The 13538-nt window shown below is 34.3% G+C and overlaps 1 pseudogene; it reads right to left on the bottom strand.

Moving 5' to 3' along the window:
• Positions 1–10351: 10351 nt before the first annotated feature.
• Positions 10352–13148, bottom strand: LOC107961357 (probable flavin-containing monooxygenase 1; annotated as a pseudogene).
• Between the last annotated feature and the right edge of the window lie 390 nt (positions 13149–13538).

The raw sequence follows: 13538 nt of genomic DNA, 5'->3' as shown, positions 1-13538 counted from the left end.
GCTTACTATGATCTGTAGGTGTGGAAGTCATGTATATTATATTTTGAAAGTGATGCTTAAATAGTCGAATAATGACTAAGTTTAAAATTGTTGAATTTAAGCTCAAGAGCATAGAGGGGCAAATTCGGATAGGAAAAAAGAGAAAGTAATCGAATAGCCGTTGTAATCGTTCGGCAACATTCGAGGTAAGTTCTTAAGTGTTTAAGCTTGATTCCTTTTTATATGCCTAAGAGTTAAATTAATATGGCAAAGAGAATGTAAATTTTATTTAGTTAATGTGCCGAATATGTAATGATTTAAGGCTAAAGCCGATTATGGCTATTATGCTTGAGTTGAATTAGATTTAGAAATTTGATGCACTAAATGAGTGTTACAATGAATAAACTATGCCGTATATGTGCTGGTAGAGATATTACAATTTGTGATTATTAAATATCTAAAGGAAACCATGATGTGTATAAAATTATTATTATGAGTCCTTTGTGGTAGCCAAATGTGGCTTGGTAAAGTGATTAAATGTGAACTTCGATGAGGTAACTGTTAGTGATCGATGATATAAGTTTTGCATTATAATATACATCCGGGTTTCAAACCTAGCAGGCGTAATGCCGGTGAAATGACATCGGACTTAAAGGTCTAGCAGGCTTATGGCCGGTGATGAAATCAGGTTATTACCTAGCTGGCAAATTGCCGGTAAACTATTAAAAGTGTGGTGCTATAAGACTATGGGCTAATACGATATGTGGATTCGTTCCGTAAAGTAAATTACTCAGGTACGAACAACCTAATTAAGTACATGTGAATTAAATGAATTTGATGATTGATGTGAATCGAACATATAAGAAATGGTTTCATGTTTATGTTCAACTATGAGACCTTGTGTTAAATCGACAATCGATTTCGTTCAATACATTAAGTTGGTCAGGTATGCGATATGTACTTATGCATGTTAAATCGATTGGAATTGAATCATGAATGTGAATTGAGAAGCATAGGTGAAAATGCTTATGTCATATATGTGAGTAAGGGTAAAACCATCGTAAATTATCGATAAGGATGGACTATGTGCGGAACCATCTTATAATTGCTAATTTGAATGGTTGCGTGCGAATCAGTGAGCAAGATGTATTGTATTGAGATGATGCTCCAGTGAAAATATACATATGTTCTTTGTGTTGAATGAACATTAAATTAAAGTTATGAGCCGTATGTGACTAGCATATCTAGTCGAATTTGATACTATTAACTGATGTACTAAGATATGTGTTCCAATGTGCAATTAAACCCTATGTGGTTGAAAGGATGAAAATCTTTGTTCATAGATATGTGTTTCAGTTATATATGATTGAAGTATAAGTTATGAAAGTGGGAAAGAACAGGTGAATTGTTTATCGAAATATGATATCCGGGCTTAAAATCCCGCAGGCTTCGTGCTGGTAATATAACCGGGTTAAATCCCGCAGGCTTCGTGCTGGTATTATATCCGGGTTAAATCCAGTAGGCCTAGTGCTGGTATTATATTTGGGCCTTTGAGCCTAGTAGGCTATTATGCCGGTGAGACATTATTCGGGCCTTTCGAGCCTAGCAGGCTATAATGCTGGTGAAATTATATCAGGCCTCGAGCCTAGCAGGCGAAATGCCGATGAATGAATAAAAGTCTAAGGTTAAGGCACCTCGTATTAGTTTGACAAATGAATACATTCAATACGTTAAGTGGGCCAGGTACGCACTATGTACTCATATGTGAGTTCGATTTGAATGGAATCACAAGTGTATAATATGATACATATGTGAATAAACGTTATAACTATATCTATGACCATGATACATTCGGTCAATGTGTGAAAGTATTTGATTTATTTATGTTTTATGAATTCAGATTAAATGTTATAAGAATGCTGAATGTGCATTATGTGCTTGTGTATATTCGGCCAAATGGTAATATACCTAGAAAATGGCCTTTTGAGAAATTGAATAATCGAAGTATAATTGCATTTAATTGTTTGCACTGTTTAAAACTTACTAAGCTTATGAAAGCTTACTCCGTTTGTTATGTTCTTTGTTTTATAGATTGTTGGCTCCAGTTACTTGCTCGGGTTGGAGTTCACCGGAGATATTATCACACTGTCGAGTTCACGCTATTAGTGTAAGTAAATCCTAGTATTTCGAGTCTATGGCATGTATAGGGTTTTAATGTTGAGTATATGACATTATAATTTAGCCAAAGGTGGTGGCTTGTATTGATAAAGTGTTTTGGCCATGAAAATAGGCCTATGTTGGCTAGTGATGTTTTGGGCCTCGTAAGCCCATATATGGACAGATTACATGTGAAAAGAAAAGTTTTAAATTGATTGAAATTTTTCGGAACTGTTTTTGTGTGATTGACTGAGTTTAAGTTGGGTAACACCTCAAACCCTGTTCCGGCGAGGGATACGGGCGAGGGGTGTTACATTTAGTGGTATCAGACTCGGACTAACATAGTAAGTATAAGAGTCTAGCTATACATGTCGTAAGTAAAGCGTGATAGTGTGATATCTCCCGGCTTTTATAAATTGTTTTGCTCAGGTAATGATGTGTTCCAACCGAGCTATTATTAATTGATCCGAAAATGCTATTGATCAGATTGTAATATATTTGTGATATGACGGAATTGAAAGGTACGAAAAGAAGTTTATGATATGTGCGCATCAGTGTAAAGATATGTATAAGATTGTATAAAGTAAATGGTAATGAAAGATCAAATTGGGTGAAACGCAGGGAATGAGTACAATCGTTCACTAATGAATTGACAGAAAAGACCATGGTTGGACCATGGCAATACATGAGACAGATGAGCTAGTGTAAGACCCGTCGGGGACGTGGCATCGGCTCGACTTATGCTAAGCGTAAGACCTATCTGGGATAGGCATCGACACAACCTAGTGAGTGCTAGTGTAAGACCTATCGGGAATAGGCATCAGCACGGACAGAACAAAGCTAGTATAAGACCATAGTTGGACTATGGCATCAAGTAAGCGATGTACTCAAAACCGTAAGACGTTTTTCGATTTGATAAATATTGACAGTGATCAAGACTAAATGTGGAAACTTGATAAGACATTATTGGAAATTTGAGTAAGAGAAATGAAAGTTTGAATTGTGATAAATTCACTTATGTTTTGCTAATATTCACATGAAATAAAGTTGCGTGCATTACTGAGATATGTGAAAATGTATCTGTAATGAGCTGGAAATTTGAAATGTTTGAATCAATGTGCGTAATATTATGATGATGAGTGATAAAGTTATCTGTGTATACAAATATGAAAGTTTCTTTCGAGGCTTAACGACCCCACCCCCTTATCAGTGTTATTATTATAAGATTTCATTGTAGTATGATCGGAATAAATTTGAGGATAAATTCATACGATGTTATTCTTCTGTTTCTATTGAATGGTATTCCATCTTGTAAAAGTATATGAGATGTGATAGTTCAAAATGAGTCCAGAGTAACAGTTATTTGATTTTGGATGATTGGGACATATAAGATTTCTGTTAATGTTGTTATTGTTCTGGTATGGAATAAGTATACAGATGGATTAAAGGTTATGTAAAGAATCTTTATATGAACTCCGATTGTGAAATGTTTGTTTATCTGAGTTGTAATAGATTATGCAAGTATATGGAATAAAAGAAATCAGTGGTATTATAGAAGTGGTTGTGAGATAGAATTTCTATCCAAATTGAATCAAAATTTTTATTATTTTCTAAGAGAGAAATATTATTGGATTATGATTTATCATCTGACAAGAAAAGATTGGTAAGATGGGGTTTGCATGTACAAGGTTTTATTTGATGAAGTGACTGAAGTATCTATAATGTGATCTGTTGGTGTAGACCAAAGTTCCTGATTTTTGGTAAAAAGAGATACATGTGAAGAATGGAAAATTGTGATTCTGAGAATTTTGTGAAAACGTTTTTAGAGTGGAAACTATTTCTTCTGGTAAGATTTTCGAGGACGAAAATTCCTAAAGGGGGAGAGTTGTGACAGCCCTAAATTGACCCTAGTCGGAAAGTGGTTTCGAGACCACAAAATTGAGTCACAAAAATAATTAAATGTTAAATTCTGTGATTATTACATGTGAAAGTGCATGTGTGAAAATTTCATGCTTTGATTTTGTCAATTGTGAGTGAAATTATGAAATAAGACTTATGTGAAAATTTCTGAAAATGCTATAGGCTAATATGTGAAAATTTCTGAAAATGCTATAGACTAATTTGTAGTGGCCAAATAATTTGTAGAGCAAAATAGGAGGATTTGCATGTCAAACCTCCCATTTTATGTGTAGTGGCCGGCCATCATGATGGGAATGAATAGAATGTGCATTTTAAATTTAGCACTATCAATTTAATGGATTTGTTATCATAAAATAAGAATAAATAAGTTAACAAAAGGATGAAAGGGAAAAAAGCTTGTCCATCTTTGTTCTTGATAGCCGAAACTAAGAGAGGAAGAAAGGAAAAATCTTAGCCATTTGGTCACCTTTGAGTTAGAATTAAGGTAAGAAATGCATGTTAGTTTTTGAAATTTTAGCATAGTTTAAGCTAGATACTAAGTCCCTTACTTAGCCCATGCCAAAATTTTGAAGTTGGTGGTGATATGAGTATTCGGCTGTGGAAGATGTTAAAGAGAATGGTTGTTGTTTCATGTTCTTTTGATGAATAATGGTAGATAGGTAAAGTTGAGCCAAACAAATGAGCATATATGTGCATTAGATGCTAAGTGGGAAAATTGGCTAACATGATGTGTGTACTATGGCCGAAAGGGAACATGAATAAATTTCTTTTTAATGAGCTATACATTCGGCTATAGTATGAAATGCAAAGAAATTTTGATGTTGAATGTTTTAAAATGATGAAATAGAGATTATACTTAAGTGAAATTATAGATATGTGATGATTGATTGGTGATATGCATGTTTAAATAACATGCATGCAAAGAATGTGTGAAAGAATGAATTGGTAATAAATCTGCTTGGGACAGCAGCAGTAACGTGAATTTGGAAAATCACCATAAATTGTGAGAGTTGAGTTAGAAGCTGAATAAATTATGTAATTAAATCTTAATGAGTGTATTTTCTTATAAAAGAAACCGTGTAAGCAAAAGAATTTCTGATAATAAGATATTTGAAGTGATGTGGGACAGGGTCAAAATGACTTCTAGATCCTCTGTTCTGTATTTATAAAATCATTATAAATTGTACAAAAATGGTCATAAGATGAAATTTATATGCTTAGACTCCTTAATGAGTCTAGTTTCAAACTAAATAAACAAGAACATATTTTGAATTCTGTACAATGAGAAATTTGATTCGTAGTGAAGAGTGGTCAGATTATTCAAACAGTGAAATAGGGGAAACTTTAATAAAAATCTGGTATTGATTGGAAAAACCAAAAATTCTGAAAATTTTATGGATAGAAGATATATGGGTCTATTTTCAGGGAAAATTAACGTCAATTGATTTGGGGTTTAGTAGCTCCAGTTATAAATGATTTAGTGACTGTTGCTCAGGACGACAACTTACAGTAAAATTTTGATTATGTGGTAAACATTGACAAAAAAATTTGTTAATGAGTTGCTTATTGATTTCTTATAAGCTTACTATGATCTGTAGGTGTGGAAGTCATATATATTATATTTTGAAAGTAATGCTTGAATAGTCGAATAATGACTAAGTTTAAAATTGTTGAATTTAAGCTCAAGAGCATAGAGGGGCAAACTCGGATAAGGAAAAAGAGAAAAGTAATCGAATAGCCGTTGTAATCGTTCGGCAACATTCGAGGTAAGTTCTTAAGTGTTTAAGCTTGATTCCTTTTTATATGCCTAAGAGTTAAATTAATATGGCAAAGAGAATGTAAATTTTATTTAGTTAATGTGCCGAATATGTAATGATTTAAGGCTATAAGCCGATTATGGCTATTATGCTTGAGTTGAATTAGATTTAGAAATTTGATGCACTAAATGAGTGTTACCATGAATAAACTATGCCGTATATGTGCTGGTAGAGATATCACGATTTGTGATTATTAAATATCTAAAGGAAACCATGATGTGTATAAAATTATTATTATAAGTCCTTTGTGGTAGCCAAAAGTGGCTTGGTAAAGTGATTAAATGTGAACTTCGATGAGGTAACTGTTAGTGATCGATGATATAAGTTATGCATTATAATATACATCCGGGTTTCAAACCTAGCAGGCGTAATGCCGGTGAAATGACATCGGACTTAAAGGTCTAGCAGGCTTATGGCCGGTGATGAAATCAGGTTATTACCTAGCTGGCAAATTGCCGGTAAACTATTAAAAGTGTGGTGCTATAAGATTATGGGCTAATACGATATGTGGATTCGTTCCGTAAAGTAAATTATTCAGGTACGAACAACCTAATTAAGTACATGTGAATTAAATGAATTTGATGATTGATGTGAATCGAACATATAAGAAATGGTTTAATGTTTATGTTCAACTATGAGACCTTGTGTTAAATCGACAATCGATTTCGTTCAATACATTAAGTTGGTCAGGTATGCGATATGTACTTATGCATGTTAAATCGATTGGAATTGAATCATGAATGTGAATTGAGAAGCATAGGTGAAAATGCCTATGTCATATATGTGAGTAAGGGTAAAACCATCGTAAATTATCGATAAGGATGGACTATGTGCGGAACCATCTTATAATTGCTAATTTGAATGGTTGCGTGCGAATCAGTAAGCAAGATGTATTGTATTGAGATGATGCTTCAGTGAAAATATACATATGTTCTTTGTGTTGAATGAACATTAAATTAAAGTTATGAGCCGTATGTGACTAGCATATCTAGTCGAATGTGATACTATTAACTGATGTACTAAGATATGTGTTCCAATGTGCAATTAAACCCTATGTGGTTGAAAGGATGAAAATCTTTGTTCATAGATATGTGTTTCAGTTATATATGATTGAAGTATAAGTTATGAAAGTGGGAAAGAACAGGTGAATTGTTTATCGAAATATGATATCCGGGCTTAAAATCCCGCGGGCTTCGTGCTGGTAATATAACCGGGTTAAATCCCGCAGGCTTCGTGCTGGTAATATATCCGGGTTAAATCCCGCAGGCTTCGTGCTGGTATTATATCCGGGTTAAATCCAGTAGGCCTAGTGCTGGTATTATATTCGGGCCTTTGAGCCTAGCAGGCTATTATGCCGGTGAGACAGTATTCGGGCCTTTCGAGCCTAGCAGGCTATAATGCCGGTGAAATGATATCAGGCCTCGAGCCTAGCAGGCAAAATGCCGGTGAATGAATAAAAGTCTAAGGTTAAGGCACCTCGTATTAGTTTGACAAATGAATACATTCAATACGTTAAGTGGGCCAGGTACGCACTATGTACTCATATGTGAGTTCGATTTGAATGGAATCACAAGTGTATAATATGATACATATGTGAATAAATGTTATAACTATATCTATGACCATGATACATTCGGTTAAGGTGTGAAAGTATTTGATTGATTTATGTTTTATGAATTCAAATTAAATGTTATAAGAATGCTGAATGTGCATTATGTGCTTGTGTATATTCGGCCAAATGGTAATATACCTAGAAAATGGCCTTTTGAGAAATTGAATAATCGAAGCATAATTGCATTTAATTGTTTGCACTGCTTAAAACTTACTAAGCTTATGAAAGCTTACTCTGTTTGTTATGTTCTTTGTTTTATAGATTGTTGGCTCCAATTACTTGCTCGGGTTGGAGTTCGCCAGAGATATTATCACACTGTCGAGTTCACGCTATTGGTGTAAGTAAATCCTAGTATTTCGAGTCTATGGCATGTATAGGGTTTTAATGTTGAGTATATGATATTATAATTTAGCCAAAGGTGGTGGCTTGTATTGATAAAGTGTTTTGGCCATGAAAATAGGCCTATGTTGGCTAGTGATGTTTTGGGCCTCGTAAGCCCATATATGGACAGATTACATGTGAAAAGAAAAGTTTTAAATTGATTGAAATTTTTCGGCACGGTTTTTGTGTGATTGACTGAGTTTAAGTTGGGTAACACCTCAAACCCTGTTCCGGCGAGGGATACGGGCGAGGGGTGTTACAGAACCTGACACTAAAGGATGAAATCACTATTATTTAACTATTTCCCAATGGAGCTAATGTAATAAAAATATTAATTAAGAATAACAAAAAAGCTTGAAACAATATGAAATAAAAAATATAAATGTGAGTAGGAGAGGTAAGTCAAAAATAATAATACTAACATTTAACCATCTAACTAAAAGAATTAATATGTCAAAAAAGTTAGGAAAAAATACCCGATAAAACATGTTGTCACTATAATGCGTTCAATAAGATGTGTTTTCATTTTTTTTTCTCTAAAATCTATCTATTTTTTTAAATATCTCAAAATCAGTCCAGATCTCTAATTTTTCTTTAAATTTGGCAAATCTCTTCAATTTTAGCCTAAGGGAATCTAACTTAAAATTCATATAACATTCGGTAGTGACAACAAACAGTAGCAGGATGGACCATTCCCCTACAGGATGAGCATTACACAGTTGTTGCAATAAGTATTGGAAGGCCACTTTTTCCAACAGACAAGACTTTGACTGCGAGATTTGAAATTAGAAAAGGGCGATGGCTTCCAAGTTCCACCACATCACCTTGGCAGATTTCCTTGGCGACCACTCTGCTAGTCTGGTTTTTAAACATTCCGGTCAATTGTTTTGTTATTTCTGCGGCAGCCACATACAAATCCACGTGCATAATTTTTGGTGAAAGGCAGTGGTCCTAATTCACCACAAGACCGTCATTCTGCTTTGTGAGGAACAGAACAATCCAAATTTGAAGAATCAAAGTTTTGTTCTGTGTTCTTGCACCGAAAAGACCGTGGAACATACATCACTTTAGGTTTGAAATCGTGTTTTCTCAACCACCAAAATTAGAATCTCCTTCACATTACTGTTATCCGGAATTGAAACTATTGGAACGTCTATGCTAGAAGCAGCTCATCAAAATGATACAGAGCTCGAAGGCAAGGCTTATGATATATTGTTAATCCATTAATTTTGTAGCATTCCTTACTGAATTCCTGTTAAAATGATGTTTGTCTTGAAGCAGATTTTGTTCACGTGAAGAACATATTGTGATTTTAAAATCTCCTTATTCTTTTATTATACAAATTAACACTTTTCCTTATTCTTTTTCTTCTAAAGTTAATGTCTGCTTGTATGTTATATTGCAGGAGCATGTGAGGGTTCACTTGCCTGTTCAACATGCCACGTCATAGTGATGGTATGCTAAGGACAATGTGTTACCAAACATGCTGTTGATTGATTCATGGGCAATTAATATTGACCTCTTTTGCTAGGATATGGAGCACTATAATAAATTAGAATAGCCCAGTGATGAGGAGAATGATATGTTGGACCTAGCGTTTGGGCTTACAGAAACTTGAGTTCTTCTGTCATGGACCGACTAAGGTTTTTTTTTTTCTCTTTAATTTGATCTAAATGGATTAACATCATAACATGTCAGGTCTCGACTGGGATGCCACATTAGACAATATACAACGCCTAACCCTGTTTAAATGAGCGTACAGAATCCGGTCATCCAGTTTGGTAGCTTCCCTATCATATTGGATCAGCAAGCATCTATACCATATTGAAAGTCATTGTCTTGGCATTAATTTTATCTTATTAAATTCCTAATAATCCCTGTGACATTGATTTTATACATCAAATGATATCATAGTTTCTATGACCTCAGTTATTTCTGCACCTTTTTTAACTTTTCTCTTAAACGTTTGTTCTGATTATTATGATGAATTTTTAGTTTTGAACTTTTCTCTTAAAGGTTTAAACTTTAATATCACTTTAATGGCATTTTGTAAATATTTATACAAATATTTACAGCACAGTTTATAGAAACAACGTCTCAATATTTCATTTTTTAAAATCATTTTACTTTAAGGTCTTACTACTGGAACCTAATAAATTGTCATACAATATAAATTACCAAATCAAAAACTTTTTTAAAACCATATTTGATGGCCTCAATTTGAAAATTTACTCGCCGAATTTGGTAGCCTCGAAACTATTGTTTCCTATACTACTAAAAAATTGAGTTGTTACATTATATATGATATTTTTTTCCGTATATTTTTTATATATAATATTTATTTTCTTCACTTATATTGTGAAAATTGTGATTTTTAATATTATAAAACAAAATTATTATTTCAAATATTATTATCATATGTAAAGTATTTCAACTATCATTATTTTTTCATTTACATAATATTTCAAATATTATATGATGAATTATTAGTTTTTGAGGCGATAATCCTGACTGCCATAAGGGCTAAAAGCTTCTGCGAACCAGCTTCTTTTCCTCCAAGAATTCCACCCCATTTCTTCACAGATTTCATCCCCGTGGTTGATGCTAAACGTGGAAATGCAGTGCCTCTTGTAAAACCTGGTTATCCTCCTCGACACCTCCATCTCCTTATATATCTGTTCCAGCATGTTTTCAGCACTCGGGAGCTTAAACTTCTCGTCCACGTATCGAGCAAGCCACATGCTACGCAGCTCTGATGTGTGAAGGTCTGCGACACTTTCGATATAACCCGCAAAAGCCATGTTGGTTATCTGTGGGTGGATTGTACCTCTGTCAGAACAGGAATTAAACATTCAATAGTCCCAAAAATCTCACACAAAACCCTCAGACTAAGCTCTTTTAATATTATGTTTATACCTATACAAGGGCATGATTCCTGAAGGATGATATTCGATTAAACTACGGAAAAGGTCTGGTAAGATAGTTTTGAGTTTCTTCTTTCCATCATAACCAGTTGCAAGGATCACAACATCTGCCTTCATTTTAGTATTGTTATCAAACTCAATTCCTTCTTTCCAGAACCACCAGTTGGATGATCTTTTGAAAACAATGTTTCCTTTATCAGCCTCGGTGAAGAAATTTTCTGGCATGATGACCATCTGACAAGATGCATAATCTTCTTCAAATGGGTGGTCTGGTTTCAAACCATATTTCTGTAATGGAAGTTTCCAGAGCAAGTAAGACTCGATGAATTTCAAAACCCCTCGCCTCTGCCAACAAAACACCATATTATACCAGCTTATAGATTTAAATATATATACATAACGTATTGTCTTTTAAAGGGTTTTTAAGTTAAGAATGGTTGACTCACCAGGGGAGATAAAAGGTAGCAAAGCATGGTCCTGAGAAAGGTTTGGTTGGGTTTTTCATGGAGGAACTGAGAAGCTCTTGTAGAATAGAACAAGAAGAAGGGCAAACCCCACACTGAATAATGTGGAACAGTCCAGTGAAGTGTCTTTACTACCATGGTACATGGCTGCCCTTCAGGCCCTTTAAATCATCATATGGAGTAAAAGTTAACACCGTAGTTAATTATATAAAATCATAAAGGATTTGTTTCTATTAATTTTACCCTAACTTTTTCCAATTTAATTTTTGGGGGTTCATAGTTTTTTGAAAACATGTTTTTATTTTATTTTGTTTTAGATTTACACATTTGGCAGAATGAAATAATAACTTGAACAAGTCTAAATTTCCCCATGTTGGAATTCTAATGGTATATGATTCAGCCATGCAACCTTCCTAACTTGGGAAAATCATGTTCCCTCCCTACCAACCCCATGTATCACACTACTGCAAATTCTACACCTTTTTATCTTTCTTCTCAAACCCTATATTTATCAGATACAACAACCGCAAATACCATTCTGTAGGCAAATCATTTCCCAGTAAGAATAAGAGCATGCCTCCTGCACAAACCTATTTATACATATATACATATAGAGAGAGAGAGAGAGAGAGAGATTCACATGTATAAGATTTACAGGTATAAAAAAAATCATCACTCTTGCCAAAAATAATTATGGGTATTAAATAAAATGAACAAATAAGGGTTCTTTTTGGGGTCTCTAACAAATTAAATAAGTAGTTCATCATATGACTTGGTTATAGTGACTATCTAGGTGAAGAAATGCACCATATGCTTAAAGAATATTTGAAACTGTAAATTAATTTTCAATAATTTTAATTTGGTGCGATTAGTATATTAAGCATCAAATATAATAAAGAGAATTAATCACCTTGGTTTGCTTCTGCACATTCTACAGCTAGATCAATGGCTGATTTTTTGTAGCCAATGACTGCAACTTTTTTTCCTTTTCAGCAGTTGAAAAGCAGCATCCTTGTCCAGTTTGCAGTAGTCAATGGAATGAAGGACCCCGCCTTGGAACATCTCAGGACCTTTGTTGTGTGGGAAACTTGGAATTTTGGGTATATCCCCATATTTTCCAATGCAAACAACCACAAACTCAAAGGCATACAACTGAAAGTAATTAAGGGCCAAGAAGATAACAAAAATAAACCCTTTTTAGCTGGTTGTATTAGCTAATGATTTACGTAAAGCATAGATGATATAAGATATTATACAAGCAACAAACCTGTAGGGCTTTGTGAACCATTAGTTTGCACTGCAATCTGCCAAACAGGGTGGCCTTGTAATGGACTCCCAAACGCCCCACCATTTCCGCCAAGCTCGGTCGTTCCTTGTTGCCCAACAAAACGTAACTCCATCACCTTTGAATTGAACTTGACGAACTTCAGCAGATCAAAGTGCTTAGCATATGATTCCAAGTAATCAACTACCTCAACATGAGTAGGAAAACTGGGATCGTCTCTGTTAGGCCACGGGAAATCCGAAAACTCGTAACTCTTACGAGCCGATTGCAGCTTAGTGGAATTATAAGCACAGGTTCTCCACACCCCACCTATTGAATCCGAGGCCTCGAAAACAACAGGGTTATGGTGATATAGCTGTTTAGCAGCTGCGATGCCGCTAACACCAGCTCCAATGACACCAATCTTGGAGATGGTAAGAGGAGGGTTTTCATAGTGATTCTCAGCCATTAGAAGCTTTTGGGAGAAAATCTTTGATAGCAATCAAGGGAAGGGCTTGTGGGTGAAGAAAGGTGAGAATTGCATGTTAATTTATAGCCTGCATGAAACGAAGAGAGGTCATTGTCAAAGGCACGTGACTTGAAGTAAGAGTTCTAGTATAGACGGGAAAGGGTAGGGAAGACCAATATTTCCTTGCTTAATAAAAAATGATTACACTTGTTAATGCGAAATTGGTCCGTTGGAGAAGGGAACTTTCGCCAACTGATTTCATAGTTTGAAGTAACTGATACAAATTTAAATTTCTTGGCATCTTCAGATCATACTCTACATTTCTATTTTGTTCATAGTTTCATTTAATTTAATAATTATAAGCTATATATTTTTCAATTATTATAACACTTTAATGTCCTTTCTTTATATAATTCTCCCTTAATTTATATCACTTTATTTACTATAAAAAAATTCAATTTAATCTTTACTTTAAAAAAATTCTAAAATCACCCTGAATATTGGACAGTTACAAATATAAAGTTGACATTACATTACATATGATTATATAG

This window comes from Gossypium hirsutum, chromosome A05 (genome assembly GCF_007990345.1).
Source record: "Gossypium hirsutum isolate 1008001.06 chromosome A05, Gossypium_hirsutum_v2.1, whole genome shotgun sequence".
In the NCBI taxonomy this organism is placed as follows: domain Eukaryota; kingdom Viridiplantae; phylum Streptophyta; class Magnoliopsida; order Malvales; family Malvaceae; genus Gossypium; species Gossypium hirsutum.
Note: the sequence above shows the minus strand (reverse complement) of the source record. Positions and strands in the feature narration are given on the sequence as shown.